This window comes from Pempheris klunzingeri, chromosome 22, assembly GCF_042242105.1.
Source record: "Pempheris klunzingeri isolate RE-2024b chromosome 22, fPemKlu1.hap1, whole genome shotgun sequence".
Classification (NCBI taxonomy): Eukaryota; Metazoa; Chordata; class Actinopteri; order Acropomatiformes; family Pempheridae; genus Pempheris; species Pempheris klunzingeri.
Window position 1 is genome coordinate 14538568 of NC_092033.1, and position 26637 is coordinate 14565204.

Here is a 26637-nt window from a genome sequence, read left to right on the forward strand (position 1 = left end):
AGTGACAGACTCAGCTAAGACACTGAGCTAACACAGTAGCATGAAAGCTGTGTACAGAACGAACAGCAGACCTGGCAGAGGAGCCGCAGCAGCAAGGAGAGGGGACAAACATTTGTTTTGGTCTGAGATGCAGAGATATCATATGGAGAACATTTAGTTGTTTTTTTTTTTTTTTTTTAAACTATAGTACCTAATTTATTTTCGTGCTCTGTACTCCTCGCCTCCTCTCTCTGCCTCCCTTTCTTCTTTCCTCCATACCTTTTTTCTAAACAAGCTATTTTTTTGCTCATTACTACATTCTGGAAGCATGAAAGTGAGTCTAAAACGAACATTAAAGACTATTGTGTTGATTTGTGTATTCAGTGTGTTAAAAATGCCAGTTAGCTGGCCAGTAATGTCTGTTTTCATGATGAGCCATCCCATGGAGTTTACACCACACACTGATTTCATTACAATAGATCAGTGAAGAAAGACAAAAGGAAAGGACGGACAAAAACACACACGCATACACACTCACACTGCTATGTATAATGGGTCTTCCTTTTATGATGAGCAGCAGTAATTAAAAATGCCACTCTGTGTGACAGGTCCGGGTGGGAGGAGGGGAAGGAGAGGGGAAGGGAGTTGGGAGATGGACGGAGAAGGGGGGGAGGGAGGGAGGGGAGTCTGGTATGGTCCTCTCTTTAATGAGGATCCTAATCAACCCAGCGGAGGCTGCCCTGAGACCCCCCAGGTTCATTAGACCAGAAAAACCAGACTGCCAGTAAAGGAGGGGAAGGAGGGAGGGGTGGGACTAAGCTGAGGAAAGAAAGAGAGAAAAGTTTTTACCGATTGATGAAACAAGGAAGTGTTCGAGCCGAGGCAGAGAAAAGGCAAAAAAGTGAAAGGAAAGTGCAGGGAGAGGCAGAAAGGAGGGGACAGATGGGAGGATGGCCAGCAGAGATAACAGCATGGGTCATTGGGCGAGTCACAGCTGCCATCGATCCCCTGATTGGCTGTCTGACGGTTTCAACACGGCTGCCAAACCCGTTAATACGGAGCATCTCCTCCTGTGTGTGTGTGTGTGTCAAAATGAGTACTATCTGTGCCATATGTAGTCCATGTCTTTGTCACCACAACTGATATCTGTCCAACTTCCTCAGGAGGCTGATAAGAGCACCTTACAGCTGCACTGATAAACACACACACACACACATGCACTCACCATCCATTTCCCAGCCAGTGAGACAAAACCTGGAGGTCTGCGTGTGCGAGCGTGTGTGTTGAGAGTAACGTTTAGTGACGTGTGCACACTGTGAGGTGAGAGTGTTACAAAGTGTTACACTGGCCCTTCAGCCCTTCCTTTCCAGCCCTCTCACATTGATTGGACAGCAGGACGAGGAACACACATCGCTTCCAGCAGCCCACTCAACTCCTCTCCTCCCTTTAAATGCCAAGACACAGTATGTGAGTGCATGTGTGTCACTATCAGTTTTGTCCTGAGAAATTTCTTATAGATTTATTCACCAAAAACAACCATATGTATTGGTTAACATGACCAAATGATGCAGTTTATATTCCTTTCCTGTGAAGTTGTTGAAAATTGAAGAAGTGCAACTGTATCCCTGTGCCAGTTCTGTGTAACGAGAACATAGTTTCACTTTTGAACACCTTCTGCTAGTTAGCTGCTACCATGTGTAATGTAGCTTGGTAATTGAGAAGCTAATTAACCTATCTGCATCCAAAACATCTCTTTTATACATTAGACTTTAAACCCCATGTTTACACACAGCCCGCCATAGTCACCATATGACTCATTTCGCATTGTATGTATTTAATGAATGGGGTTTTTGTCTTCAAAGAACGTTCTGTTCATGAACAAAGGGCTTCATCTTCAAGGGGTTCGTCAAACTGTAGCTGTTTGTGGGTACGTGACACTGCATTAGTGCTTTTTACTACTTGGTTTTTGAAGCGGGGTCAAAGGGAATGTTTTTTTTTTGTTGTCACTCAATGAAAGTTCAATGAAATGTTAAGTGTGTCAAGTCCCAGTTAAACCCCTACTCAAATTGTTGGGTTTAAAAGGATATCTGCTTATGTTTAAATGTGTGCATATGACCTGGTAAACACAGCCTGGGGAAATAACCCCTTTATTTTCATTTTTTCCATTGGTCCATTCCCATAAATTCCTGTTAATGGCCATGAAAAGCTAAGACACAAGGAGCACCTGTAGCTGTGTTCATACAGGTTTAGGCCTTTGGATGTGGACTTCCGTGTTCCGCTAGGTGCTCATGTTCAGCCAGCTTGAACAATTGCTTCCCTGGGGTGCCTCATGGCCTCGTGTTCCTTGGCTCGTCGAAAAGCAATCTTACAATACCCAACCATTCCAATGCTGCCATTACAAAACAGATCCTCCACTATGTTTAACAGTTGGCTGTTTGTTTCGACTGGTATTATGCTGGTTAAAAGAATTTGATAATTGTTACAGGGGAAAAATGCCATCTTTTGCTCAGAGCTCCAGCTTTTGTGCTTCTTACACTGCGTTATAAGTCTTTGTGTTCGAGCCTCGGATACAAATACCTCCTGAAATCAAATGGAAGCCGTGCCACAGATAAGAGTTCTGTGACCCACAGCATACTATCTCACAGAAGTTGCGTTTGTGCCGTTTTGATTCAATCTGTGTTCTTTTTTTAGGGCTGTAATTTTGGGATCACCTATTGCTTTTAAGCGTCTGCCTTTCTCTTTTCCTGCTGGTGAGGTCTGATCTATGATCACTGTTGCTTTTGCCAGTGCAGTTTGCCTGTGTCTCAAAATATGCTGTCATATTTTTCAAATCTGGTCCACATCAAATTATCACAGTTATTGTGGTAGGTAGTTCTACAATTTGAGCCCTGTTGCATCTTTGCAAACTGTCGGTTGCTTCATGATGCTTTGAAGAGTTTTACAGTATCAAAAGGATTGTTTCTGCATGAATAAAGCCCACACAGTTAAATGGCACGTTATGTGTCTGGCGGCAACTTTTTGGTAACTCTGTAAATTGTAACTTTGAGATAAATAATGTACCTTAAATATCTAATACAGACAACACAGATGTTAAAACAGGTAAATGGGTGGAGAACCCTGGTAGCTGAATGGCTGCAGCGCGTGTGTCGGTTCAATTCCAGCAGGCGAGTTTTGCCCCCTTTTCTTAAGCCATCTGGCTCTTCACTGTACAATAAAGGTGAAAATGCCAAAAATAAATAATTTAAAAAAATAAGTAAATATGAGAAAACCAACTAGCGTTGCAGTTGTCACAATAGGCAAGAATGAACCGAACAAAAACAGAATTACTAAAGTTGACTGTGGAGACAGACTAAGTCAAAGTCAAACACTGAGCGCTGATAGAAGGACGCGTGGACGGCCTGCAGAAAGTCACTGAGCACAAACCACCCTCCTGCCTACAGCTACGATACTGTGACTACTCCACAAAGATTTCCACGCCAGACAACAAACATTCATTATGCTGGAGACAAACAATTCAAATTCTCCTCATCTAAATAGGCATTACAGCTTAGAGGAGTAAACAGGATTCACAGAGGAGCTTAAGTCTTTAGGATGCTGTTGTGCTTTTCTTGGCTTTGAGGATATTGAGGCACCTCTCTGTGCTAAAAATCGCTCCCTGGGTCGTATGCATCTCACTGCATTAGAATAATCACCTGTTTTGTTTAACTAAATTATGGAAAACAGGACTGCATTATGACTGAGCAAACAACTATTTTTAATCCCGAACGTGTAACTCGATTACACGCAATTAAGTGGCACACTTTCTGACGGTGTGGGCGCAGCTCAATCGATACGTACTTTACACAAAAGTTTGCTGCTTAATAAAATTTGTGCATTTAATAAGCAAATTATTCTAATCATAAACCTCTTGCTAAAGCAATTAGTGATAAATTATAATCTTATGATAAATTATCTTGTGTTGACAGCCTGGGGGAGCGCTGCAATCAAACATTAATTATTCATTGGGTAATTAAGTTCATAGGTGTTTCTCCCTCCCTTTTTCTCCCGCTCTCTCTTTCTGGGAAGGTTGAGTGTCCAGAGTTTGGTGGTGTAAACTTTCCAGTCTAACTAGACCCCCTAAACCAGCTAATCTGTGTAACCGCACCTCTCTTATGACCGCCTCAGCTGAACCCAAACTTAGATAACCTGATCAAACACAAGGCGAGATTTAAATATTGAAGAGATGCTTCTATGACAGCTTGCATCAACGCTGAAAACTCATCAGGGCCGCAGCTAGCCCGGCGGACACTGACGACATGTCTTCATTATTGTTTGTGGGACTTTGGGAATCTGAGGTGGAGTTTGCAGCCAACACAGCGGCTTTTTAAGGCTCAATTTAATGTTCTTCACAAACACCATCTTTAAATGTGCAAATGAGTTAAAACAAAGTCAATAAAATTCAGCATTACTCCACCAGAATTATCTTCCTGGCAGTGTAATAGAATTATATAGCAGATAAAATTAACAGGAAATATCACTCAACAGTTAAAAAATAAATAAATAAATAGGGTTGCAGACTTGCAACTCGTGATTTTCCAAAGATGTTTTATTCCAATATTTTACCCTCTTTCAGTGTCAAATATGGAAATACTGACATGGAACAGGTTCAGTTGCCAAAATCCTTGTTGTAAAGTCATCTTTTATTACCACCAGGATTTTGTTTAGACAGTGCAGACTTAAAAGAATCATACAGATTTTCCACAACTGTATGAAAAACCTGCAGCAGCAGCACTCGCAAAAGCAAAAAAAAAAAAAAAACAACACATCTTTCTCATGATTACATATAATTGACAATTCAAACCTCAGCTCTTCGCCACACAGACAGGTACCGAATTGTGTTCTGAAAATAACCGGCCGGCCCAGATATGTCAGATGGGGTTGAAAGGACAAAGCGTGTTCGCAGGAAAACAACGCCAGCATTCATCAGGTTCAATTACATGGAAGAGACATCAAACTTAGACAACAAGCCGAGAGAAGCAGCTCTGGGTTTGGGGTTTTTTCTCTCCTTATTATTAAAAGATTTTCTTCCTCCCTCACTGGATGAGGCAGCCGATTCCCAATAACAACGATTTGGATGAAGACATGAGGAAGATTAAAGAATCAAAGAAATAATGAGCTCTAACTGTCCCCCTTTGTTTTTCGCTCATAGCTTTGCCCCAGACATCTATCAGATTCTGTGGCTCTGATTCTGTCTGTATGATGGAGTGGCATGCTGCTGCCATCTAAAGGCGTGAGGCAACTTTACTGGGCCTTCTGCTTGACACTGTGTGAGAGGCAGAACTTCACTTCAGGTTTTTCCAAAATCTCTCTCTCCTCAGTCAAAGCGAGATAGTTGACTTGTAAAATATAAATGGTCGACTAATGGCTTCAAAGTGCCACTTGACACAGTGTGTGTTGCTGTGGGAGGGCGAAGGGGTTAAGAAGGACGAACGTGAAGGACTTAATTAGACAAATAGTGCTGCTGTGTCCAACACAGGCAGGAACACAAGCTTATCACTGTAATCCCACGTAAGCTCTGGACACACACAAGTTTAGTAATGTATATATGCTGAGGTACTGGGGCTTTCTAGAGGTCAGGAAATACCTTGTACAGCATGTTAAAAATGTGCACGAACCCACAGAAACATAATTTACACCTGTAACGCACTTAATATAACCACAATCAGCAGTATTTCATTTTCTCACCCAACACTTTTTTTTTTTTTTTTTTTTTTTTTTTTTAAATTGTTAAGGAAAAGCTCTCACACCCGAAAGGACAGGTGCTCTACTGCACGTCTGTCTGATGAACTTTTGACAAGACAACAATTAATTCACTAGCTTGAATGAAACTGAGTCACATCACGCTATTCCAGCAACAGGAAGTGTTCTTGTACAGGACGGAGGGCGGCGGGGTGGGGGGCAATAGGGAGCTGGAGGGACTGTATATCCGGCACATGCTAACTATTGAAATATGCTAATTAGCTAATTCTCAATCTTTCTCTGGTATTACCCTCTAATAAAGCTCTAAAAAAAAAAACACTCTAGCTTTTCAGTAAAACATGCTATTAATAGACAGCTTAGATCAGTTTGTCACTACCTGTCATAATGTACATTCTACACAAACATTCATCATATACTACTAATACTACTATACCAATATACATACACATTTAATTTAGTCAGGGGCAGGTGTCCATTAAGTGTTTACATCGTGTTCACAGAGAGTACTTGTGATTAGCTGATGATGTGATTTATTTTAAGATAACAGCACAGAGTTGGAGATGTTGCCTCAGTTGCCTGGAAGACTACTCAAGTGTTAATAGGAAACAACTTTTCCCCACTTGGAATGGTTCACTACACCTTATTGAAAGGTTGACAAAGATAGGTTTTCATTTAAGAGGCGTGCTAGTCTAATATATTTCATTAAAAGGAAATGCGTATGTTTAGACTTATGTCAAATGGTGTAGGTGAATTCACCATCATCCCTGCACTTATACAGCCTATAATGAGAACACCTCGAGAATAGTCACTTAATAATCATTGTTCTAAATGAACAGTTAATTAAAATGAACAACAAGTTATCATCCTCGATATCACCTGAAAGTTTTCAGTATTAGTGCGGAGACAAGTATATCTGGAAAACAGTTTTATTCTTTCACCACAATAGGCCAAAGATTTCAGAAGAGCAGCCAAACAGCAATTTTCACTAAAGAAAGTAGTCCGTAAATGGCCAAATTTGAATTTAAACCATCTACTCTCTGGTAATTAGACGTGTCATAATTCTCCAAATCCGCAATTTGATTGGACTTGTGATTTTAAAAAGGTCGCAATTCTATGTCAACTATTCCAAATTAAAACATGTTTTCAGACATCTTTTTATGAGGCTATCAAGTCTTTATTTGTAAGGGTCAACAGGTTTTATACCCCGACTACTGCCATTTCCACATTTTAAAATTATTTTTTAAAAAGAAGGCTACATGGTATTAAGTGGGTTTGGAGGGTTAAATGGTCAAATTTAAATAATTCATTTAATTGAATTCAGCAGTCAACTGAAAAACTGTTAAACACAAAAACAAAAAAAGCCACTGTTTGATGCCTGTGAATATGTAATGCAATATGTACTAGTTTCAGCAATGAGTGATTGATCAAATGTTGTCTCAAAGTGCATGTAATGCAGGTATTTCATAGTTTTCTAAAACATATTGTGAAGCTACTTAACTCATCTGGACATATTTATTCATAACTTCATGTGCATTTCAGTTTTTAATCCACAATAAACTTGGAAAGTAATCCTACACCCTAAAAAGATAAACCCTAGAGAATACTAGTCATATACAGAACTGTGCAAGTCTGGTGTGAAGAAATGCTGTAAAGTAAAAATGTTTTCAAACATATAAAATTTTATTGTTTATCCTTTACCCTAATTTCCAAAATGCAAAGTGAGCGAACAGAAGAAGATTCTAAATCAAATCAGTATTTGGTGTGACCACCCTTGGTCTTCAAAAGCGCATCATTTCTTCTAGGTGCACTTGCACAAACTCAGGGATTTTGTAGGATCACAGTCAGGTGTATGATTAACCAATTATACCAAACAGGTGCTGATGATCATCAGTTTCATACATAGTATGAAAGGCAGTCATTAAGTGTAACAGAAACAGCTGTAGGAGGCTTAAAAGTGGGTGAGGAACAGCCAAACTCTGCTACCAAGGTGAGGATGTGGAAGATAGTTTCATGTCACAGGTCATCATGACAAGACTGAGCACAGCAACAAGACACAAGGTAGTTATTCTGCATCAGCAAGGCCTCTCCCAGGCAAAGATTTCAAAGCAGACTGGGGTTTCAAGTTCTGTGTGCTGTTCAAGCTCAAGCAAAGAAAAGGGCAACGCTGAGGAACGTAGACACCGTGGTCGGCCAAGGAAGCTTAGTGGAGCAGATGAAGGACATATTATGCTTACTTCCCTTCAAAATCAGAAGACGTCCAGCAGTGCAAACAGCTCAGAACTAGCAGAAACCAGTGGGACCCAGGTACACCATCTACTGTCTGGAGAAGTCTGGCCAGAGGTGGTCTTCATGGAAGAGTTGCAGCCAAAAAGCCAAACCTCCAACATGGAAACATGGCCAAGCAACTCAAATATGCATGAAAACAGAGGAACTGGTGTGCAGAAAAATGGCAGCAGGTGCTCTGGACTGATGAGTCAAAATTTGAAATATGTGGCTGTAACATTCGTAATATTTTTATTATTATTTATTATCATCAAGGCAGTTTGTTCACCAAAGGGCTGGAGAGCAGAACAATAATGAGTGTCTGCAGGCAGCTTTGAAGCATGGTGGAGGTTGCCTTGCACATTTAGGGCTGCATTTCTGCAAATTGAGTTGGGGATTTGGTCAGGATCAATGGTGTCTTCAATGCTGAGAAATACAGGCAGATCCTTATCCATCATGCAGGCGTCTGATTGGCCTCAAATGTATTCCGGCAGGACAATCACCCCACACATGCAGCCAGTGTCATTAGGAGCTATCGTGATGGTGATGGTGAGGCCCCCACAGAGCCGTGATCTCAACATCATCAAGTCAGTCTGGGATTCCATGAAGAGACAGAAGGATATGAAGCAGCCGACATCCATAAAAGATCTGGTTAGTTCGCCAAGATTTAGATTTTTCTTCTGTTCACTCACTTTGCATTTTGTAAAAATAAAAAATGTTATTTAATATTTTTGAAGGCATTCTTACTTTCCAGCATTTCTTCACACCTGCCTATGACTTTTGCACAATACTGTACATATCCTAACCCCTCATACACACAGTGTGTTTGTTAAAACAAATCATCAACATCACCTCTTTGCATAAACATGGGACCACGGTGGAGCTCTTAGTTCTGACTGGGCTTGAACGCGCCGCTGTGAAGCAGCACTAATGGGAGGGAAGACTTCCTGTGATGTCTCTTCTTGTTTCTAGTAAACGCTCAAAAATGTTGAGTTGCAACCATAGAGCACTTGTCCATCATGTCCTGCCTCCTGCAGCCATCGGCTAACCAAACTGAGCCCTGTTGTCTGCATAGACTGTGTGCTACATGTGCAAAATGACCACTACAGATGTCCGGACCAGATTCTCCGGGAATTGCATATGTGTATGTTTTAGTTTACATGAAAACCGGCTTCAGTAAGGACAGGAAATGTAATTTTTAATTCACTTACTACAGCTCAAAGGGAAGGCAAAATGATCTGGTGTTTCTTCAGTCATCTCGGACTCCAAGAGAATCACCAACCGTGCTGTTGATTTCAAATTTCAATCACATTTTGAAATTGTAATAGCCTTCATTATATCCCTTAATCTTACTGAATGTCTGATCAGATTGGTAATCAGATAATAGAGTGCCAGCTTTTTATACTTGGTGCTAAAACATGTTGTGGTCAGCAGAAAAAAAAAAAAAAAAAAAAGAGATTTCATACTGTGTCCAACTGTTCTGACTCTTCGATAGGTCACTATGGTATCAACAGCATAATGCATTCTGACGTGGTACATAAATAATACACCTGACAGAGAAATCCTTGTTTTTCTTTTATTAGGAAACCTAATCATGCATTATCACTTGCACACTAGCTTTAAACAAAAGGACAGCCAAACTCTTTTCTGCTAATTAAAAGTAGGCAAAGTCTCTTGCTACATTTCTGTGAACATTCTTGTCCAAACACACACACACACACACACACACACACATACATACATACAAAAAAAAAAAAAAAACACCACACACTCTCACCATGGTTTAATCAGTGTGGATGTACTGTGGAGGCCCTTTCCCCCTTCGGTGCCAGGCACTATTGTGGTGATGACTGCACTGGCATATTGATGTCAAGTCTTTATTGTGTGGGTTTACGGTGGAGAGGGAGTGTTGATTATCTTGTAACCTCTCCACCCTTTTCTCCACACCTCACTCCCTCTTAGCTAACAACGTCAGTGTGTGTGTGTGTGTGTGTGTGTGCGCGCTATGCATGTGTGTTTGTGGGTTTAGTCTAATGAAAGCCAGAGGCCCACTGCCTCCTTTTGCGTGTTCAAGCCAAAACCTCAATCAGACATTCTCAGGGCTGTGTCTATGTGCTGGGTCTCTCTTATGCCTCGCTTACATAAAAAAAGAGCTTTGAAGGGTGTTTGTGTTGCTCCCCCATGTCTGACTGTCACTGGGCTGCTGCCTCTCTCCTTGTTCTAAACCCAGATATTAAAGTTACACAGCGGCAAAGATGCAACGAGTGAAAACAGGAAAGATGATAGCAGATCTATGCACAACAAAAACAAAAAAGACATAAAGCAGGGTGTGGGAAAGCAAAAGGAATGGTTTCTGAAAGTCACACATCCAAATAGGCAGACACATCACAAAGACAGAGTCATGGTTAGATCTGCAGACAGCTCCCACAACCACAGAGAGTTTGTAATGGAAGAAGAGAGAATGAATGAGTACAATGTAAAGGATGACAGGTGTTTTGCTCTTCTATCAAAGTCCATTAATGCCAGCGTCTTTGTGCAAGGGGGTGGACAAAACAATAAGAATACCCTTCAACGTACTGCATCAGAACACAAGACATACTCTGCAAAGAAAGTGTGGATACAACAGAGTTTTCATGCTCTAATTTGTGGTGTTGTATTGGACTGCATTCTTATGGTAGTTTTGACTCCCAACCCTGTATGTGATCAACTCTAAAAGGGTCACTGGACAGCTGTCCTTGCCCTCAGTACTGCACATGAGGTGGATTCAGACTACATGAGATCAGCACATTAATGGCTCGGATCTAATGCACATGAATGCACCCTGGACTGGTTGCCAGTCAGCCACAGAGACAGACAAACATTCACACTAACACTCACACCTACAGGCAATTCAGACAAATCAACCTAACCTGCATGTCTTTGGACGGTGGGAGGAAGCCAGAGCACCCGGAGAAAACCCATGAAAGCACGGGGGGGGGGGGGACATGTGAACTCCACACAGAAAGACCCCAGGTTTTAAACTGAAGAATTTAAGACGTGTTGTGTGGTCTGGTCCGACATAGGGTGACATTTTACCTCACATTACATAAACCTTACTTCAGACAAACTTCACTACATTTAATTTAATTGTCAACATAAGTCTATTCTATAAGCTTTGGGCATTTAAATCAACCAGAAATACACCAGTCCTCCAAGGTAGCATTCATCTTAGTATAAAAGCAATCTCTCGCTATTGAGAATCACAGGGAGAAGAATGCAGCTGCACAGGTTGTTCCATTCAGGCATTTTGGTCGGCATGTAGCTGTTATGCAGTCAATTTATATCTAAACAACTTCACAGCCTTATATAATATGTTGTAGAGGCACAATTGTACCTGTTAGGGAACTAGTGTACAATGCAAGCCTACAACACAATGAGCCGAGTCTGACAGATAGACCATCGGCTCAGTTTGTACAGATCGACATCCATTGCTTTAATTGGTGGCCCCCGAACAGCACCCACTGCCCTTTAACCTTCTGTAGCAAAGCGTTAGATTGGTAGAAGCAGCACAGAGCCTGAGAAAAGGGGCTGCCTGGGGCAAAGGCAAAATGATTCCACCATTTAGTTCACCAACTAACATGTAATAGATTTATTTATGTGTATACAGTTGGTATTTAGGCTTTGACCTCATGACTCCACTTCAGTACAGACACAGTAGAAACTGAGGAGACACAATAAATGTCTCTCCCTAAAGCACAGCGCTAACAGTTATGGATCGGCTGTGTGTGCCAGCCGTCAGCAGATATGTGGTCATTCCTTTATAGTCACCTCATGCTGCCCAGCCCACTTTTTCACTTCCGGTTCGAATGCTATTTTATTTGACCTTCCAGCTCAGCGCTGGCATAGTTTGCTGGCTGATGGCGTTGTCAACAATGAATGACCTTTGGGAACATTCAGCAGCAACAAAGATGGATGAGGGATGGTATTTAACGGTACCACCAGCCATCAGTGACCGGGAGGACATGTGGGGGGTGGGGGGTTATGTGGAGGTCGCATGATTCAGTTCTTTGGGGATGCTTATGTCACATCGGGTGTGTTCTCATTCTGACTCTAGATAATTCTATTTATTAAATACATTTATCAATAAACTTTTGTGTATCCTCAAATCATTTTACTTGTGCTTGTTAATGTTACGAGGTAAAATTACTATAGTTTTTCATAGCTTAGCAGTGACTGAATGTTAGTGGACATCAGAGAAAGCCATAAATATCTGAGAATACACACATCAGTTGACTTGTTTGTGAAAGTACCCACATGAGTATACAAATATCTCCAAAATGACTGCTTCACATTATTCATGGAAGCTCTGATTGTATTGCCTAGTGTTCTGTTTGAGACAGCGTTCGTTTTGACAGGACCAAGTAGAGGCGCTTCTGGTGTTAGCTAGCCAACGGTACATGAATGAACAACCACAAAGCAGAATCACTTATTTCCCTGTTTCAAGACCCTCTGTTGCTGCTAAACAGGTACAGTTCATAGCTCAGAAACTTTTCAGGTAAAAGGGTCTGTTGGTTTTCAATCAACACATGAAATGAACAAATATATGGCCCCATCCCTCGGTGGTGGAGGCAAATCGTAGGGTGCTCCACATCAATCAACAACTCTTTTTCTTCTTCCCCCTGTTGTCATGGCAGCACAGAGCAAGCTGTGTTACCCATGATGAACTTTTTTGGCAAATAACGGCTGACGACACTAACAAAGTTAAGGTTAAAACCCACTGGGGGCATCTATGTCACGTTCAGGCTCCACCACGGCTGCCGGAGCTGATCACGCCCACTGTAGTTAATGCTGCAAAGCTCACTGGGAGCGCCACGGCCCGTCCCAGGAGCGGCCCGGCGCTCTGCTCTGCTTAAGATAAGCACAGACTGCATCAACCAGCACAGAGCAGCTGAGGCGGGGCAGGAAGTCAGACAAACAAGCGGCAAGGAGAATCAGATGAGTTTTCAGAATAAAATCAGCCATGTAGTCTTTCAATCGTGTATTCCACCATCACATCAATATCATTTAATAATAGGTGGCACCAGGCCGGTGAGGCCGGTTAACACCATGTTCGACAAGAGGGTCGTCTTGGATGCGAAAAAAACTCTAACTTTCGCTGCCGTCTATCGGCTACAGCACAACAAAGCATTAAATAACACATTTAAAGCAAACAAAATATGAAACGTAGCTTGTATGGACACGTAAGAAGCGTGACAATCACAGGAAAATTACCAAATCAACAACATCTGAGCAAGTCAGCTAATCAGCCAAGCAAAATGCTCCGCACCTGACACGCTTCTGAAACGCTCACGGTGGGCGTTTACAACTGCAGCGAGGACGGAGCAAAACCGGACTGCAGCCGGGGTCATAGTGCTTCTGCTCGAAAATTGAAGTGAGATTATAAAATTATGTAATGCGGAAGCTGGTTCAGGCTAAGCCCCGAGGAAGTGCACTGGGCTTTCAGGCCAAGTTCTACATAGTGGCAGAAAAATTTTATTTAATAAAAACTTTTAGCGCTTCATGCACCACCACAGACTGTATAAAAGAACAACACACCATGATGCTTGTGTGATATTTTTATCCCATTCAGAGGAAAGCAGATGATAAAGCACGTTCTGCTTTAGGGTGGGAGTATGTTGTGATTAACCAATCAGAGGCAGTGTTCGTAGAGCAACTCACTTCTGGCTCCAAGATGGCGACGCCCATAAAGCCAAACTCAAGGACTCAGAACTACAATCCACAAACAAATGGGTGACGTCACAGTGGCATCCGCTTCTTTTACACAGTCCACGTGCACCACTGAGCAATTCCCCCCCCACCTCTAATCACTGTATCCATTTCTCTTTATACATCCATGGCTCAGGCAAAGACGGAGATAATTAGACTACACGGCGAATATAGCATCTAATGTGCACCTGCAGCAGCACCAACTGCTGAGCAAAAATGGAGTAATGACTTGATTTAACTCAATACGGATTGTGTAAAGAAAACATTAGCGTGACTGCCCACATGTGTTGCACCATGAAGCCAGTATTACATGAAAAGGCCTGTGCACAGCAACACTTACACTACTCACTAAAAGTTAGGGATGTTCAGCTTTCAGGTGAAATTTCAGGATGAACCTAAAATGCATTCTAACCTTTCCAGGTGAACTTAATGTGACCTTCTCTAAACCTTTGAATGCACATGTCCAACTGTTCAGTGTTTCAGTACTTTCTGCACCAGTTGCTGTTCTCTAACAAGAAGCTTAACAGCAACATTCACAACAGGTTTGATCCATGAATCCACCAATACATTTCCTGCTTCAGTTAGAATTGGTATTTAAACGGTCCTCCTCATCCTGCTGTTCACATTCTGACATCATGAGACCAAGACGACACCTAACAGTTGATCAGCAGCACCTCAACACTGGAGGCTTCAAACAGGAAGTCCTCAGACGGAGGTGTTCACTGAGCTTAGAGGGTCACAGAGTGTCATCAGGAGGTTGGAACAGTGATACAGAGACTGGAAGAGTCCCAGAAAGGAGAGGAGTGGACGTTCTTTGGCCACATCCCAATTTATTGAGACACTGAAAATGTTTTGTTGTAGTATACCTACCACTGTTGGTAGATTTTCTTTCAATAAATTGTTTAAGATGAATAAAATCACCAGTGCATGCTTCTACTTAAATGCCCTACTTTCATGATATAATATCACTGTAGCATTCACTTTTTACATTTTCCATATATTTCACCTGAAAGAATATCCCTAACTTTTAGTGAGTAGTGTGTGTCCATAAAGCTGATACAGTGTTACCATCTTCAGAGTTTGCACTGAACCAAAAGGCAAAATACAACAACATGCTGCAAAAACACACACACACACACACTAACACTAACACACACAACCATGAGAAGTCAAATTTCACCACTAAATGACACAAAATGGAAATTTACTAGAATTAAATGCCAAACATCGACCAAAAAGTAGCTCAGCGAAGGAAAAACAAGCTTCTAAACATGCAATAAAGTAATTAACACCTAAAAGGAAAGTGTCTGCAGCTGGAACAGAAATGAGTAATTAACTAACCTCTGCCTCACATGTTGCTAATATCAAACACACACACACACCAGCTGACCAAAACAAGACAGGCTTGATAACAAAAGCAGCTCTCACCTTCATGGAGTGAAGACGTGGGTAAATAAAGCCTTAAATCCACTGTGTCCACAGAAATGTTTGCGGCGGGACGCTCCACCTGTGGCGGGTTCAAAGATGGCCGCGCTCCCTCGCAGACCTCCGCTGAGGCCAGTTGATTGGTCCTGTTAGCACGTTAGCTAGCTGGCAGCAGACACTCTGAACACTTGGAGTTAGCTCGAAATAAAGCGGCCCCACAGCGCCAGGACAAACATGGACGGCAGAGAGTTAATTAGTTAGTTAGATATCCCGCCTCGCTCCCAGGGTGCGTTTCATATCAGTTCCAGCTGGTACCGTCAGTCATGTGACTCACCCCTTCACTGACTGCCCGTGTGTGTTATGTGCTGTCCTGTTTAAAAGACTTGTGATTAGCCAAAGACAATATGGCAATTATGGAAATGAGGTCATATTCTATTTTAATCAAATCTTTTTCTCACAAAAAATAATGACAGTTAAAATTAAGACAGAAAAGCATCACAACCAATAAAATCTTAAATATTTAACTAGCTGCCAAATGACATGAAATCACAGAAATTTCACATTTTAATCGCTTAACCTTTCAGTGACATGTTCTGTAAATGACTTTTCCCTATATTACTGTTTTAATGTTGCCTCGAAGCTTTGCAGCCTGATTACCGTGGCCATTTTTTTTTTTTTTTTTTGCAGGTAAAACCGTCCATTTGAAATCTTTTCAGACGTACTGAGTTTAAAGTAATGAGCGTGTGTAATTTCATTTCATTTTTTTTTACCACTGATTCGACTTTGATTCCACATTTGAGCTGCGAGGTGAGATGCAGCTACATGTATGTGTGCAGCGGTAATAGCAGCGCTCTTTATTTGCCCCACTTGCACTTCCTTGTGTTCGCAGCTCTCCACCTCAGTTCCGGGGCACTATACAGCTGCAGTAATTGCCACCGGAGCGATTTCTCCTCATTAGATGCTATGGAAGCTGTAATTGGCCATCCCAGGCACAGCGATCAATGCCACCGTTATTACCGAGATTTCAGGCACCCAGGCCCCAGACAGCAGGCCCACCCGAGGCCAAAGGGGAACTGGAAGGGGGGGGGGGGGGGGGGGGGGAGGTGAAGCTCCGCAGCTTGTTATGGCTGCACAGAGACTGGACAACTGCTTCTCTAGGTGTCTATCGACAGCTCGCCGTCCAACATGCATCTGCTCTCTCCTTCCAGCTCATTGACACTTTCCCTCTGCCTTTCGGCCTCATCCCATCCCTCACTCTGCCTCATTACTGGGACTTTTCCATCGTTTCTCGCACTGCCACACAAGCCCTGTCAAAGAGTCACATCATGTCCAGTCAACAGTAGGAATCCCATTATTACAACTATTACTGCCAGTGGATTTTTGCTTCATTTTAGCGGCAAATGCATTCAATTTGCTGAATGTCTAACTTCACTAAGCATCGTTGTGTTGCACAGCTGTTAAAGCAGTCGTGTGCTTTGTTTTTTTTTTCTTAAGGCGACGGGCGCAATGAAATGTGGTCAGGCCCTAGTTAGAAAACACGTGGGTTAAGATGTCAACAAAGCGTTCTGCTCTCCGCCCGACTCTCATCAGTTTCGAGTTCCACTGTTTCATCCAGCTGAGCCCGCACGTGACAGTCAGAGGCACCGCATCCCATGCAATAAGGAGCAATAGGCCGCGCATGCCACTCACGTTGCTGTCACGTTGAAAAACTAAAGAAAATAGTTAAAAAAAGAATGATGAATAAACTGTGTGTCATACCAAGGTCTCTTTTGGATCTGTGCGTATCAGCGACGGCAACATCAGAGTAAAGAGTTTTAAGGATTACAATGAAAAGAAAAATGGTGTTGGTTCACAAGAGAAGAATCGGTTTTCCTTCCCGCAGATGACGCGCACATATGCTAAGACATGTTGTAGACCAAGAAGAATAAGACGGCTTGCCTTCGGGACTCAAGGTGAATCTATCATGATCGTGGATCATTACAGGTCACGGTTTAATTTGATTATGCAAATGAAAGTAGAAGACAGCCTTATGACAATAAGGCTAATATTTTTTTTTCTTTTAACTGAAATCACAAGAGCCAACTCTTTGGGCTTTCAAGAGGATTTTTCATGACGTCCTTGATAATCTTCCGCAGCAAGGTGAAACCTCCAGAGAGGAATTTTTCCTTTCTCAGAGACAAACATCCCATTATCGCTCCCTTTACACCCATTACCAGAAATACATAAAAGCCTCAGACGTTCTCCAGGCAGACACATTGTTGCACTATCGGCTCTCTTGCCTCTTTCACCTGTCTGCCTTCGTGGATTAATTTATCTCGCCATTAGCTGAGAATCTTACCTCCCGGCTCCTTCATAATAAGTGAGACATGGTAAATGCAGCGCATCAGCTTTTTTTTCTTTTTTTTCTCCTCTAATGTAGAAAAGCTTCATCAAGAGGAAGTCATTTATACATGTGCACCACATGATGGAGGTATTGAGTCATTCTGAGCCTCGACAATGTCCCTTTTTAAAACTTAATCCCTTCCAAAACTATGAGACTTTAAACGCATTCATTTGAAGTTTGATTCTTAAACTTTCTGAATCATTGTTATGAGGAAAATTAATTCTTGTGGATGTAGTTTCCCTTTTAAAAAATTCTCATTTTCAGTTTGAGTCATTTACCAGAGATCCAGAATCGGGAACTCAAAGGCAAAGCTGGTGGAGTAACACTATTTTATTTGCCCCCAGGGTCAGAAAGTAATGGATTACAAATAACTGGGATCATGTTACATATCATTTCATTCATTCATTTTTGGATTACTTCTGTAAAACATGCCAATTTTATAACTTTTTTTCATGATAACCAATAATATCTATTGGTCTGCAACACAGGGCTTTTTAGACGAGTGTTCGCCTTTGCAATTGTGGAAAAACGAATGGCCTTGAGTTCAAGCAGCAGCAGTCCCTCCAAAACAGCCGCTTCACAAAAACACAAAACTTCCTTACATTTACATCAACTTACACAGAAGACACAGCATCCGTCATGTAGAGGAACACACGCAGAACACCTGTTAGTTTGCGCCAGTACTGTTTTTGTGAGCGGGATTTGATTTCACCAACTATAAATGCTGAACATGCAAAAAGGATTTTATTTGCATTGAAAATATTTTGAAATGTTAATAATTTACAAAGTAATGGCTGATCTGTTTAGGTGGCAACATGGAATCTGACCCAGCATGAGCATTTTACAACTGAGTGCCAATGGTAGACAGGCAGGAGGAGGAAACTCCAGCAGCTAGTGGAGGTGAAAGAAGGATTTCGCAGTGACCCTTTGCCCATGTGGTAAAGAAAAATAAGGGAAAAAACATGCGGACGGACAGACATCACAGGATCATCAAACAGGGCTGTTGTAAAGTCTGATAAAGGCACATGTTATAACCTCCCATGCAGTAAAGGCTGGTTAGGAGTCGTCTACCAGAAACAGTCCTTTCAATGTGTCACTGTGTGACTCATCACAGTCCAGGGTGATGAGTCTGGTTTCCAAGGAACACTTTACCACACATATTATCCCGGAATATTAATCCAGTGATTTAGATCAGAGTCAGATACTACACCATACACCAAGGATGATGATGAGTACAATTAACTAAAACTGACAAAAAATGGGAAATGAGCTCTGGTTTGCTTTTAGTCAGCACTTCACTTTTGATGTAAAAGATTTTATATCTATATATTGGTTATGTGTTCCAAAGTGGACAGCACCTTTATAGAGGCAGCTGATTGTCCGAAGTTAGATCTAAAATGTGGTATTTCACAGTTGCTCGTGGTTTCCCTGCTACTGACCCGTCTCACATCTGGACACATCTGGAAAGAGGCGTGGTGTACCGATGAACTGCTCTGCTCCTCAGCTCAGGAGAGAGGTCTTGAGAGCTTATCGGATTCTGAGACACATGCGAACCGTCACAGCTATTTCAGCGATTGGCGGTGGCCTGTAATTGTATGAAAGCTGGGCAGCACTTGCTGTAATTAATAGCATCAACACATGGTGGGGAGGCTTATGACCAGCATGCAGGAACAGAAGCTGTTAGACTGTAGGACTGTGGGGATGCTCTGTAGCTCCCCCTGACACCTCATACCTGCAACTACTACCTTTCCACTCCTACAGACCTCCCTCACTGCACATTGCACTTCATAACCTGGAATAATCTCATTCCTCACTGTTAAATGCTTGTTTCTATAGTGCTTCTGTCGCTTATGTTTATTTGCTAATGCTCTTGTTTATAGTAAATTTATTCTCTTTGGCTTATAACCGGGACCCGAGTACTCTATTCCGTACCATCTCGTGTGGAAATGTGTGCTGGTATGACAATAAAGATCCTCGAATCCTTGAATGAAAGATGTAATCACCAGAAACAGTGTGAGGCAATGGACTCCAGCATGGGAACATTTTACATGTCATTAACAATCTGATGATGTAAGATAATGAACATCTTTATTGTGTGTTGACAGCTGTCAGTGGTCTCATTCCACTGTGCTGTTTTTAAATGGGTGCGATATCTCCAACGACCCTTTAAAGGCAGCGTGGCTCCTGTTATCTATTGAAGAAACTGAAGGTTTGATCTCATCTCACCATAATTGCAGTAAGGTGCTTCATCTGTGCACGGTAAGAGCGGGGAGCCATGCAGGGTGGAGTATTTGTGGTGTCGCACTGCCCTCTTTAGGATCTTCGTATGATGGAGGTGACGGCAGCAGGAACATGACTGGTGACGCCACAGAGGGGCAGTGTCTACCTGTTGTTGAGTGTTGTTTCTCAGTCAGAGAATTCAAATGATCTCACTCGACGTCCTCTCGCAGAAATATTATTCTTCTCCCCACATCCTTGACCAGCTGTACAAAATCATGCTGTAACGTCGATGCAGTGCGGACATAGGAGTCACAACTACCTCTAATCTGCACATTCATCTGCACACTGACTGTACTTTATTTTAAGTTGCACATTTTGTAAATATATTTATATCTCAAGCAATAGCAGTTTATTTAGCAATAGTAGTTTATATTTATATGTTTTTATATTTTATTCTATCCTCTTCTTTCTTCACTCTTTGGCATTCAGTGCGGATGGCAAAGTAAGATTTTCATTGTACAGGGAAACCCGTTTCTGCACTGTACACATGACAATAAACGCTTTGAATCTTGAATCTTGAATCTTGAATCTTGAATCTTGAATCGTTTTGTCTGGAAAGGGGCATCTTCATGTTGTTTCTTATCTGTAAAAACAATTATGTTTTACCCTCAACTGGAAATAAATGTATTAGTTACACCTGAGACTAAAAGCATCCAGTTTGTATTCATAGTAGGTGGGTCAAGTTCGTCAAATGCTGACTTGAATCTTCTGGGTTTTTTTTTTGGCGTCCACAAACGCATCATTAGTCATACACCAGAACTTGACAGTCCCAACATTTAAAGCCACTCGGCAGCCAACGCGTGCAGCACACAGCACGGTGGAGTTCCAAGACAGAATGGCTTGATCGATGGCAATTACACTTGTGGGATGAAAATGGTTTGGAGAACTGAGGGACAAACTCCTGCAATCACACTGGTGATGATTAATTGATGGAAACTGTGTAACTGTATCGACCAGGTGTGTCCTCATAATTAGAAAGCTTATTTTAAGAGGGAATTGAAAATGAGGTGTAAATGAAGCCATTTTTATTAATGAGGCCCTCAGGCAGTGAGAATTTGCAGCACTACACGGAGAATCCAGATCCATCAGAATTATCCATCCATCCACCGAGTGTCTGTTTCCTCTCGTTTCTATTCAAGGTCACACACATGTTCCAGATTGGGAAATATATGTGAAACGCATGCATCATAAGACTAATAACCTGCACACTGGCTTTTCCTGTGTGGTTATGTTACACTGGCACAAGGTGTCAGTGTCAACGTTTGACCCATTCATAGATTTTCTAACAAAGAAGCTTGTTGAGCTTTCATTAAATACCACATATTGACCAGTGATTGTCACTCATCGATCCTGACACTTGATTGTCTCTCCTTGTTGTATTTACAGTACACATTTTGTTGATTTGTCTACTGCTGCTTTTACCCCTGTATCCTTTGCATGGCAGTCAGATATGTGATGGTCCTTGGTAGTTTATTAAGTCAGATATCACAACCAAGTAATTTCTACCAGGTATTTGCAATATTCACTACTCAGGGACACCTTCCTGGTGATTTGGATTTTTTTACTTAACACTGTACAATAAAGCGTTGCTTCAAGACTGCAAGACCAGACTGTGCTATAATTATATCCCTGTTCTATATTTCCAAAGGACACATCGACATGGGACATCTGATTCATCAAATCAGATGCACAGACAATGATCTTCTAACACCTATGAGTCTCACACAGTGAAATCCTCCGCTGTGTCCTCCTGCAAGACTCCATTCCTCCACACGATGCCAGTGTTGCACTGCTGATAACTTCACCCGTTCCAGTCTGGGTCTTCCTCTCAGCTCAGCCTCCCACAGCCAACTTAATAGTTGCCACAAGTGATGCAAGTCAACTAATATGAGAGACCTGGATGGAATCACTAATGGAAGGACCTCTGAACTAGTAAGACAAAGCCAAAGAGGACCGTTTGTCTGGCATTTCACAGATAAAGCCGTCATTTCCTCAAATGGAAAGTCAATCACTGAAAATGGACCAGAGTGATTGTCCTTCCATCTTTAGGAATAACTCACATGTATGCGCTTCCACGACGTTGATGAGACTGTGTGCACATTGAATGAGCTGGATGAGAGTCTGGTGAGTCCTCCATCTTTAAAGCCTGTCAGCCCGCCCCACCCCATTCTGATGCATTATTGGTCCACTCTGTAGGGCCCAGGAAGCATTGGGAGATAAGGGAAAAGGCCAGGCTCTGCGATCCCTCAGATAGCACCTAATCACATTCATTACATCAATTAGGGCAGGCCACCACAACACCGGGCTGAGTCAGACCTCCATCTCCTGCTGATCGATGCTAAACACAGAGCACATCCTCTAGTCTTCAACCTCCACCCTGTAGACCACCATACTGTACTTACCCTCACCTGCCAAACTGGCCCTCTGCTGGGAGCTCACCACTGGTACGGTACTTAGAACTGATTGTTGTTGGCAGGAGTCGGTCTAAGTCAGCATGTTTTGGATTGAGGATGCCAACTATTTTCTGAATGAAATTCTAAAAACTTTCAAGTATTAAGAAATTAAGATGCCATTTCATACTATGTTTGAAAACACACCAAGACTGCTCCACTAACCGTACAACCTAAAAGATGTCTAGATGTGTAGGTTAAAGTCTAAATGAGGTAAGACGATGGTAATAAATGACAAGGTCATCTTTTCATTTATCAAGAGACCATAATATATGGCACTATTTTCAATTTTTAATTACATTTCAGTGAAAAGCAAGTTGAAAAATTGAACAGTTTTAAACATAGATGTGAAGTTCAGGGCCTCCTATAGAAAGCCATTGTGGACTTGATCAATAACACAATAAAGATATCACAAAACAAGATGGATGGTACCTATAAAATCACATGCAGCGTATAAAAATAATCCCAGTATATTGGCAAACCAATCCATTCAACAGTAGACCTGTGGTACACTCTGAGTGATAAGGATATTAACTGGTTAATAGCAGGAGTTGAATGCACATCCTGAAATCCCCTGTGTGTAACTCAATCCATATAATGATTACCAAAGTAGAATCTTTAAGAAAGCAAAATTTGGTATCGTATTTTAAGTCAGCGCAGCAGTTAAGCCCTGCACAATGGCTCTTGAATGATAAATATAAAATCATAATCTGAGCTGGTTGGTCATTAGATGTATTTTTAACAGAATCCTCAGTAATGTGACAAGCCACAGAGCTGCTTTTTCTTTCTGCTGGCAGATAACAGGAGCTGTGAGGTATTCACACTCAGTGGTTTACAGAGAACTCCAAAGTCAGGTAAAAAAAAATAAAGAGGGAAAAAAAAAGATCTTGAAGTCAAATTCTCCACATCTGTGAGTGTTACCAGTTCAATAATCTCCACAGTGGAATCCTACTTAGGAGCACCAACCTGAAATTAAATCCTGAAGATATGTCCATTTAGTCTTTGTACTTCAAACTTCTGTTTCCTCTGCCGAGTCAAGATGAAATTAAAGTTCAGTCTTTACTGGAGGCATCAATGTATCTATGTGGATGGTGATTCTGTATTCAAAATAAACACCTGAGACCAGGACCAAGTTACTCTTTAAAGGTTAACTTCAGCATTTTTAAAACTGGGCCTTATGTTTTTTTACATAGTTTTGGTTCTAAATGACTGGTCGGTACAAACAGGTTTGGAATCTGTCCACTAGATCACCTCCACTGGCAGCCATGAATAGGCTAAAGTCTGCAATGTAACGAGTGTGCCTGTCAAAGTACATCCTCTAAAAGTGATTGTTTCTGCTCAAATTGTTATTCAAAGTGTTGGACAACATTACAGAGAGGATCCTTACAGAGATGGAGCTGTGAGCTCTTCTTTGTTTGACCAGTAACAGCCGTTATATCGCTCTCTTCTCTCTCCACTGACAAAAACCATCATTTCACCTCACAGAACATGAGTTACTGGTCTCCCGCTGTCTTGATTGGTAAGTTTGTGTTATTGTGTGAATTACCATTTTTGTCAATGGGCTTTGAAGAGAGCGATATGACAGCCGTTTGTGCCTAAACAAAAAGAACCTTGCGGTTCTCCCTCTGTAGGGATCCTCTCTGTGATGTCAGACACTTCAAATAACCATCTCAGCCTGTCAGTGGACAAAACAAGCACTTTTAGTGGAGGTGCTTTCCTTCACCTTTAAGGATTGGTAGCCAGGAACAGAGGGAAAGGGACAGAGACATTCCAAGAACTTAACTACAAAAAACTAGTCAAAATAAAGCAGCCACATGCACATGAAAATCCAAGGATGGGTATCAAACACCACAGGCAGTAACCACAAGGTCAAAAACCAACCACACACTGAAGGTGAACTAACCAAAGAACAAAGACTCAGGCTAAGAATATAAAAGGAAGGCTAATAAGGGAAGTGAAGACAGGTGAATCAAACAAGGAACAGGTGCAGATGATCACAAAGGCAGGTAAACACACAAGGGCAGGAAGTAAAGTACAACAAGACAAGACTACTACAATATAAAGCAGGAAATAATGACTGTGCAAGACCACAAAACATAACAAGGGATGTGAGAACCAAACGAACTACTCAGAACAGAAGCGGATCATGACATCGACAGGCACAGTTGCCCCAAAGGATTGCTGGCTGAGGAGATTGTAAAAACATTTGTTTTCAGATCCAAAATGTATAAAAAACAAGGCCCAGGTTTAAAAATACAGAGGTTATCCTCTGTGCTGAGGCATATAGGGAAATTCTTGCGCAAAAACTCATGCAAAGACAGACTAGTCCTCAGACCTTGTTCAGACAGGGAAGGTCACACAGAGTTTGAGCCGATGACACACATGTGGCATGTCATAAGGTTGAGACCACATGGCCTAGTGCGTAGAGCACGTAGGCTACTGTACTTCCTGCAGGTGTTGCATGTGGATGAGAAACATGTGACACGCTCAGGTATGGCTTCCATTTGAGGAATGCCGCCTGAAGCCTTCGCAGCATCGATCAGATGTCTGAGCGGCATCACCACGGTGATGGACAGGTATGCCTCAAAAATGTTCACCTATTTTGAAATGAAATGACTCGTGACCATCAGCCGCACTGCACGGGACATTCGTGTGTGTCATCAGTGACCTCCTGACTGAGTTGGCTTCCTCCTGAAACCTTTTGCCTTCTCCCCCCCGGCGACAGAAAACCTGGTGACACCAGGATGAGCGACAAGCGAAGAAGAGGAGAAATGGCGCCGAAAACTGGAGGGAGATAAAATGGATAGATAAGGTCAGGGCATCTGAGAGAAAAAAAATGGGAGAGTGGATGGATTGCGACGGAAGAGAGAGAGAGAGAGTAAGAGGAAAGGGTGGGAGGGGGGAGGCGGGTGAGAAGAGTGATGCTACTGATACACTGAAGCTGCAGCAAGAGGAGAAGAAGGTGCACTCCATTTTTTTTTTTTTTTTCCTCAAAGTGCTATCGGAAGACATACGTTACAATGACAGCACTGTGACCACGCCGACCACATAAAAAACACACCGCCTTTATTTCATCTCCCACAGATAGTTATTAATAAAAACCAGGACAAGGACACACACACACACACACGCTCGCAGAGACAGAGGGGAAAAATAGACGAGAGCGAGCGATGGAGAGTCGAAAAAGGAGAGACGAAAGAGGAAGATCATGTTGTGAGGAAGCTTGTCCGTCTGACAACGTGAAGTCGAGAGCAATGGGACTCACACCTCGATTTGTCAGTGTGATGAAATAAGCTACCGGCCACAATCCCACACTCCACACACTCTACTGACGTGACATCTAAAGCATCTCTTTTTCCTCTCTCTTCCCTCCTCTCCCCTTCCAAGTATTCATGTATGCCCTTATTTCTCTTTCTTACTTCCCTCGCAGACTCTCCCTGCCTTTCTCTCTCCGAGTCTCGGTGTTATCAGTATCTGACACACAGTGAATCAGGGAGTATCTAGCGGCCCGCTATCAGACCTCTCTTCATCTCCCACTGCCCCTCTGTGCTCAGGCCTATCAATCAGAGAGCTGCTGCCAGGACAGATGCCACCGACGCAAGCGCAACCGCTGACACAACCCGCGTCCGCCACAGCGTAGGGACGGAACACAACTAACACAATTAACAGGAGGCTTTCTGTCACTTCAACAAAGTACAGTTGAGACTAAAGTTCTGTATAAGATGATCTAATTTAATGGGCTTTGGGAGATTCTGATTTGTTTAAAGCTTAGATTGGGCTGATTTTAACCAAACACTGACCGGTGAAGTCAGAACCAACACTCGCGGTGTAACTATGAGTTTTTTTTTTATTATATTGGATAGTGAGAGTTGAGATACAGACAAGAAACACGAGGAGATAAAGTGCTACGATCACAGACTGTATATAAGAAGTGGACGTAGCTACTGTGACATCAGTTGTTGGTTTGTGGCCTGCTGTTTCGAAGCCTTGTGCTTAGCATTTTGGCCATCGCCGTCTCACTTTAAGACGTCTCCTTCCTAATTATCGAGCCGCAAGTGACGCATGATGCCTATGATTGGTTAGATTAAAGCATGAATCCCCTCTAATTGGTTGGTCACAAGGTAGTCCTGCCCTAAAGCATACTCTGCTTTATCGTTTATTTTATTCTATTTGGGACTAAATGTACACGGTGCTGTATTAAAGAAGAATTGAAACTGGTGCCTGAGACCATAAACTCATTAGGAAAGTGTTTACTGAGGTAATAACTCAAGTGAGAAGCTCATTTTCTCATTGACTTCCATATAATTTGACTCTTTGCATCAGTGTAGTCGACCATGATGGCCATTAGAAAGAATGCAGGTTTAAAGCACATCA